Below are 7,700 nucleotides of genomic sequence, written 5' to 3'. Positions count from 1 at the left end.
GTATCAATCAAGGGACGGATCTACAGTGGCAGCATTAGAAGAAAACGTAACACAGGGTTACTCAACAAAGCATCTAACAGAGGATGGATTCTACAAAGATAACCAGTACATTTAACAACAAAATCATTGCGTAAGGAGCATCATGTGTGGATGGATTCCTTACACTTCCCTTAGATAATACTATAACAAGAATTAGCAGAAAAAACAAAGTATGTAAGTGAGTTTACAAGGAACACATGTTGGACATTAAACACTGTGATGTATACCAAATCTAAAGGGCAAAAAATGCTCCATTAAAAATAATATTCAGAAGAAGCTTTACACAGTCCAAAGCAGCCTCACTCTGCTACAAAAACTGAACCCTTACATCTTCAAAAATCACCCTATATATACCCTATTACATATTAATTGTGATTTCCTAAACATAGGAATCAAAATAATTAAAATAGAAAAAACAAACAACTAAATATGTTTTTATGCGGTCAAATAAAATAAATCAAACTTATAACTAAGGAATTAAATCACATCAAAACAGAACAATAGGTTTGCTACCACAAGTCGAATTGTTGAAGGTGTCATCGCTAGAAATCTAGGATTTTTTGAGATGTTGATCGATCATCTTCCACCTGCACCCTATAGATGCCTTGGATTCCTGAAATATTTTCCATTTGTTCGTTGAATGTTTTGAATACTACCACCTTTCCTTCAAAAAATCAATGCTGTTGATTTCATGGCTAAAATACTTGCCATCAGTTCCTAGAAAGATTCAAATATTGCCACATTTAATTATGATTCTTCATCACTATCATTCCTAAAAACTGATGACACTTTGGAAATAACTTTTTCTTTCTTGGAGGCAACACCTGAAGAAGTCTTGGAAGGAGCAACCTTGGTTGCAATGCCAAACTTTAATGTCTTTCGCTAATCCTGCACTGCAAGAGATGTTGTAGTTCTTACTGTGCCAGAGGCTGGGAAAGAACATGAGTTCTCTTGTTGCTGTTGTGACCTTTGGGCATCCGAAAATCTGAACAAATTTAACCATTTCCATTTCCATCCCATTTTCTGCAATAGCCTGAATCCAGTATTTGAGGATGTTAACTGTGTGTCTACAGATGCCTGCTCCAAATTGTCAGTATCTAGATTTTCAATTGGTCTATGATTGATAGGCAAATGGAAATATTCACCCAGATCCTCAACAAGAGATGCTTCATGTGCCTCTTCATGCTTTCCCTGACATTTTTCCCGAGCACTAATTCCATTTTGACTATTAGACCACCGGTTCTTCTTTTTGGCAAACCAACTTTGCTACACGACGCTTCTCATCAAGATCTCCATGTTTTCTTTTTGGTTATCCTTCACATGCAACTGCTAAATGATCAATCTAACCATAAAGGAAGAATTTGTCTTGTTGTCAAGGTGTAAACACAATCTCTCTCAAAATATAATGGCATTCACCATAATGTCTCTTGCAGTGTAATGGGTTTCATATGATGTCTTTGGCACACTGTAATGGCTCTTACATCATGGAAATGATTCTCGCAGATGATGGGCACATAAGCATTGCCCCACGACTAGCTCCACAAGGCAAAATGCCTCCAATTAATATTGAGAAAATGGGTTGAATATACCAAGCTTGCTTTGGAATCTAAGGATGGCCCTACGCGCAGCGCCAAAGGGGTACATGCAACGCCCCTAGACGTGCAATGCAAAAGGGCTACATGCAGCGCCCCTAAACTCTCTGTATCAGATGATCATTCCAAAACAAAAGAAATCCTTTGGGAAGATGCCCACATGGGCTCTAATATTATTGCCTTTCATGGTCACTGTAGACGATTTTTTGCCACTAAAATTCTCCAGCTAGTATGCGCTCAATTCATGTCGATCACCGTCATGTTTTTCGACGAGTCCAAGGGTGCAACATATATAGATGACCACACTTTTCTGAATGGGATTTATCCCACATGCGAGCAGCAAAATAAAACGTAGTTATTTATAATACTTACCACTCACAACATATTTCGACACGTTGTGCACATTATACACCTCCTTAGATTGGCTTGGCTTGATGTTTGACTTGTGTGTTGTGGCTGCACGGTGCATGGAATTTGGAGCTAAGCTTGGCCTTCAACAATACTTCCATGGGACCAATACTCTTATTAGTTTCCATAGTTGCTTCAATAATTGCCTTCTCCTCTTCTGGAGAAGTAAAACCTCTCTAAGTGCAGAAGCCAAAGCTTCCTTATAATCTATACCACTTTTGGAAGAAGATTAAGCAAACTTTGATTGAGATGCTAGTTTCGATAAGAGCCACTACATGAAGCTTGAGATAGGGCTAATTGTGGCAAACATTTTTAACATGTGGCACCTCTTGTAGAACTAGCTCAATGAAACGTTTGATTAAAAACTTTCCAAGATTGATTTCCAGCTAGACCACGCTGGTATGGCAGGATGTAGATACCCAAAGCAATGATGGCCTGCTCACAATCTCTATTTCAAATCATGGAGGTTTCTAATAGGATGTACAACTTCATATGCCACAATCTTCCCCAATAAAGATGCAGGATCATCCCAGGTAATGCGATGGAGCTCGAGCACAGTTGGACTCAACCATGTTGCCAAATTTTCCAAGGATCTCAGCAATGGAATGTTTTCCTCTCCATTAGCTCCATTAACATCCACTTGGAGATAAACCAAGAACTTCAAGCCACCAGGATGTGCATTCAATCTCTCAAACAATGTTATATATAATGGCTTTAAAGCATGTTGCAAATTTTTCTCCATCCTATATAAAGCTGACACACACCCTTCCTCATCCAAGTTAGACTACTGAGCATGATCATCACTCTGCAATCTGAGATATTGCTGGATAAGTTCCTGAATGTGAACCTTGCAAACTAGGTAGCAAGTGCAATGAGGGCTTTCTGACGATTTTCTGATCCAAGTGTTTGGTAACCCTATGAAAATTCAATGAGATTCAAATCAACAATATCTGCCTTTTTCATGTGAATTGCTCCATGCATTAACTTTTGCATAGTTTCTAGCATCCTTTAGTTCTACTTTTCTTGCAAACCCACTTCCGAGGAACCAGACTAAGTGGAGGGTTTGTACTTCCATGGTTTGATGTTTATACTTGTGTGTTGTGACTATTTATATTTTCCAATTCTGTAATAATTTACCTTTATACATCATAAGAACCTCCATATGATTGTCCAGTTTGAAGATATTGTAGATGCTGAGACTGAGGTGCTAGTTGCATTGGCATAGAACTTCTGCAATAATCTCGTTCTCTCATTAGCATAGTTTGAAACCGAGTGAAGGTGGCACCAATTCTAGAATCAATTTCCTGTCTGGCATCAACTGCATCTGCAAAAAATTGATTTGGACGGACCAACCTCTGCATAGATTCATGGATATCTCTTGCAATGAAAGCAGAGAGATGAGTTCGCCATATGTTGAGATAAGGATTAGCAGCACGACAGACATCTATGACCTAAAATGCTATGTTTTCTCCTTCTCTATCATAATCCAGCCACAAAACCAACCACTGGCATCTCCTAGCTTCCTTAGGATCATTAAATACATGAAATTCTGCACTGGTTGATTTTTGAGTCAATTATTCATTTGGTCATATCTTCTGATCTAAAAGCTGGTTTTGGGAGTGTGATATACCGTTGGAAAGATTTTTCAGAGCTGCTTCTAATGGAAATGCTTATGACATGTTTTGAATTGAATATATTGTGCAAAACATCTAACAAAACCAGACATAGTAAGAGCCCATCTTGATTACCGGTGACACCCTGCAAAGACTAGAACTAACATAAAGATTTTGAAGAAGCTGGGTGCGAAAGGGATTTCTATTTATGATGATTAAGAACTAGTCATTAAACAAGTCAAAGGAGAATATCAAGCAAAGCATCCACAGATGAGAGATTATAGGAACGTAGTCTTGGATATCTTGAAGATGTTTCCAGAATACACATTGACAGTGGTGCCGAGAATTCAAAACATCATTGCTGATTCACTTGCTACAGCAGCAAGAAATCTAAAAATTCGAAAGAATTCTAGCAATAAATTTGAAATTCATGTCAAACATAGGCCTACTATTCCCAATAATTTGAGATATTGGCAAGTTTTATGGGGTGACAATGAAATTAATTCCTTTTTGCAGAATGAAGGGAAGTTTAAGGATGCTTTCATTGATGATGTTTGTGATTCTGATGAACAAGACATTGAGGTAAAATAGATGGATGTTTTACAGCTAAAGGATAATGTTATTCCTAGAGGTCTTATACCTTTAGAGGGGTTGTTTGATCAAGATGATGTGGCGAGAAAACCAACCTTGGTTCCTACTGAAAAAGGAGTTGAAGATGTAAACATTCTGACAATGGACCAGCCCAAGCTTGTTAAGTTATCAAAACCATTATCTCCTGAGTCAAAGGCTAAGTATGTTAAGTTTCTCTTCTAAATTTTCTGATGTTTTTGTGTGGGATTACTCAGATTTGAAAGTCTATGACAAGAACATCATTTAGCACACCATTCCTATCAAGTCGGATCAAAAACCCTTTAGACAAAAGTCGAGGAGAATCAACCCAAAGCTTTTGCCATCCATTGAGAAAGAGATAAATAGATTGTTTAAAGCTAGTATCATTGTTGCAATTAGATTCTCTGATTGGGTTTCAAATTTGGTCCTGATATGAAAAAAGACCGGAGAGATAGGGTTGTGCATTGATTTCCGGGACCTAACTAAAGTATCCCTGAAAGATAATTATCCTCTTCCTAAGATGGACCATATTCTGCAAAGAGTAGTTGGAGGATCACGAATGTCACTACTAGATGGCTACTCAGGTTACAATAAGATTTCAGTGCACGAAAAAGACCAAGACAAAACTGCCTTCACAACACCATGGGGGACTTTTCAGTATGTCAAGATGCCATTTGGGTTGAAGAATGTTAGAGCTACTTTTCAGCAAGCCATGGATAGCGCTTTTGCTAATGAGAAGGATGTTTTCTTAGTGGCTTACTTAGATGACTTGACAGTATTTTCCGGTTCTGATGATGAGCATTTACACCACCTAAGGATTGTTTTTCAGAAATGCAGTGAGTTTGGGATTTCTTTAAATCCAAAGAGGAGTCTTTTTGCCATGGAGGAAGATAAGCTCCTCGAGCATATAATTTCGAAATATGGTATTCGCATTGATCCTTCTAGGGTGGAGGAAATTCAGCAAATAGACTTTCCATGCAACGAAAAGGAGATCCAAGCCTTCAACGGTAAGATGAACTTCTTATGCAGATTTATACCAAACTTGGCTGAGCATTTGCGTGAGTTAACTAATATGTTGAAGAAGGACATCACTGTGAAATGGACCGAGGATGCCATGAAATATTTCAACTTGGTAAAGCTTGCTTTGACCACAGCCCCTATTTTGATTAGTCCCAATTATACTCATGATTTTATTATATTTTCATTTGCATCTAAGCACACTTTAGCTATGGTGTTGATGCAAAAGAAGGATTAGGTGGAGCAACACATTGCATTTTCCAGTCAGACTATCAGAGATGCTGCTCTTCACTATAACATCATTGAGAAACAAGCTTTGGCTCTTACAAAGGCATTGAAGGATTTTTGAGTTTACATTTTGCATTCACATACCATAGCATATGTTCCCAATGTGGCTGTCAAAGATGTCCTCATGCAAACTGATTCGGAAGGAAGAAGAGGTAAGTGGATAGCAACAATGTTAGAGTATGATCTTGATATTAAGTCCACGAAACTAATCAAAGGTCAAGGCTTGGAAAACTCATGGTTGAGTCGAATCTTCATGATCTAGACATAAATCTTATTGAAGCAATGTCAGAGGACAAATACAGTGGCATAATCATTCAGGTATCAGAGATGTTTCTCAACTCATCTTGGTATTCCGATATAGTATATGTTCTTCAACATCTTTCTCCTCCTCTTGGAATGTCGAAAAGTAAAGGTAGATCACTAAAACTGAAGTCTACAAAACTCTGCATTTTAGATAGTGCTCTCTATTGGAAAGATATAGGAGGGGTTCTTCTTAATTGTTTGGTTGAAAATGAACTTCAATAGGTAATGAATGATTTTCATAGAGGATATTGTGGCGGTCACTTGTTTTGGAAAACAACAACTAATAAAATCTTGAGAGCAGGGTATTATTGGTCATCTTTGTTTTCAGATTTATATAAAAAAGTCATGAGCTACCACAAATGTCAAGTTTTTTAGGGAAAAAGGGAGCTGCTTCCTCTTCCTTTGAAGCTAGTTGTAGTCAATGTGCCTTTCCATCAGTGGGGGCTTGATCTCATAGGATAAATTCATCCTACATCATCAACACAACAAAGGTGGATTTTGACAGCTACCCATTATTTCACCAAATGGATCGAAGCCATTCTGATAAGGCAAGCTACGGACACAATAATTAATCAGTTTTTAGAGTCCAATATCTTGCCTCGTTTTGGTTGCCCTCTCAAGATTATTATAGATAATGTAGCAGAGTTTAAGTCGAAGAAAATGGTTGAGTTTTGCAACAAATACAACATCACATTAGGTCATTCCACATCATACTATCCACAGGGCAATGAAATAGCTGAGTCTTCAAATAATCCTTGGTAAACATTATTAAGAAGATGTTGGAGGCAAACAAAAAGAATTGGCATCGAAAGCTTGTCAATGCTTTGTGGGCCGACAGAGTGAGCAGTAAGAAATCAATAGGTATGTCGCCTTTTGAATTGGTTTATGGTACTGATACAATGTTTCCTACATCACTTATAGTCCCAGTCATGAGATTATTGCAAGAAGCTAGTAGTGAAGAAGATGATATTAAGCGCAATATCAATCAAATGATTCACCTTCAACAAACAAGGGAAGAACTAGGGAAACATGGTAAGTTTGACAATCTCTGGAAAGGACCTTATAAAATCTCAACCTATTGAGGACATACTGCATTTTTATTGAAGGAAATGGATGTTCAAGAATGCTCAAGAGGACCAGTGAATGGTAGGCTCCTAAAACACTATTATTTCTAATGCAGCTTGCTGAAGTTGTTTCACTGTCATTGTATATACCAGTTTGCTTTCCTTGCAAGATTTGAAGTGCAATGTCATTTGAGCTTAGGGCCTGAAGTGAAGGGTATAAAGCTTAAATAATTTGTGATGTTTTTAGTTGGTTTTTGAGTCAATCTAGAGTTGGTTTTGAGTCAGTTTTTAGTTTGTATCGAGTCATTTTCAAAAATTTCTAAAAGTTTTCAGTCTTTCATTTGTTTGAGCATATCAGCCCAATCAGCTAGGCACTTGGTCTATGGTGTTCTTGACACCTCCAAGGAGCTTCCATCCCCAATAAGACCAATGTTAGTGTTAGTATATGCGTACTTCCATCAGGGATCAAATCTACTCTTTGCATTTTCATTTTAGTTGTCTCATACTGAATTTTTTATCATTCCACTAGCTCATGCCAAAATGGTCCACTGATGGTTGTCTTCTTCTCCGAAAATCAATTTTCCCTCATGAGGTACATTTGCTGACCCATCTCCATGTTGCATTCAGTTATGGTTTCAGTTATGTTATTTTTAGAGTTAAGGCAATCATGTTTCCATTAGGTATTAGGGTTCATTTCCAAGGTCAAAAGCATAGTTTCAGTGTAAATAAAGGGCAACAAAGTATGAGGAAGACCAATAAACAAAGAG

General features: G+C 37.7%; 1 pseudogene; it reads right to left on the bottom strand.

The window, feature by feature from the left end:
* Positions 1 to 2,047: 2,047 nt before the first annotated feature.
* Positions 2,048 to 3,044, bottom strand: LOC149227068 (uncharacterized; annotated as a pseudogene).
* Positions 3,045 to 7,700: the final 4,656 nt, after the last annotated feature.

Source organism: Pinus tabuliformis, chromosome J (genome assembly GCF_031772625.1).
Source record: "Pinus tabuliformis cultivar Carrire ecotype Pingquan chromosome J, CPIR1, whole genome shotgun sequence".
In the NCBI taxonomy this organism is placed as follows: Eukaryota; Viridiplantae; Streptophyta; class Pinopsida; order Pinales; family Pinaceae; genus Pinus; species Pinus tabuliformis.
The sequence above is the reverse complement of the archived record's forward strand: the minus strand, read 5'-3'. Positions and strand labels throughout refer to the sequence as shown.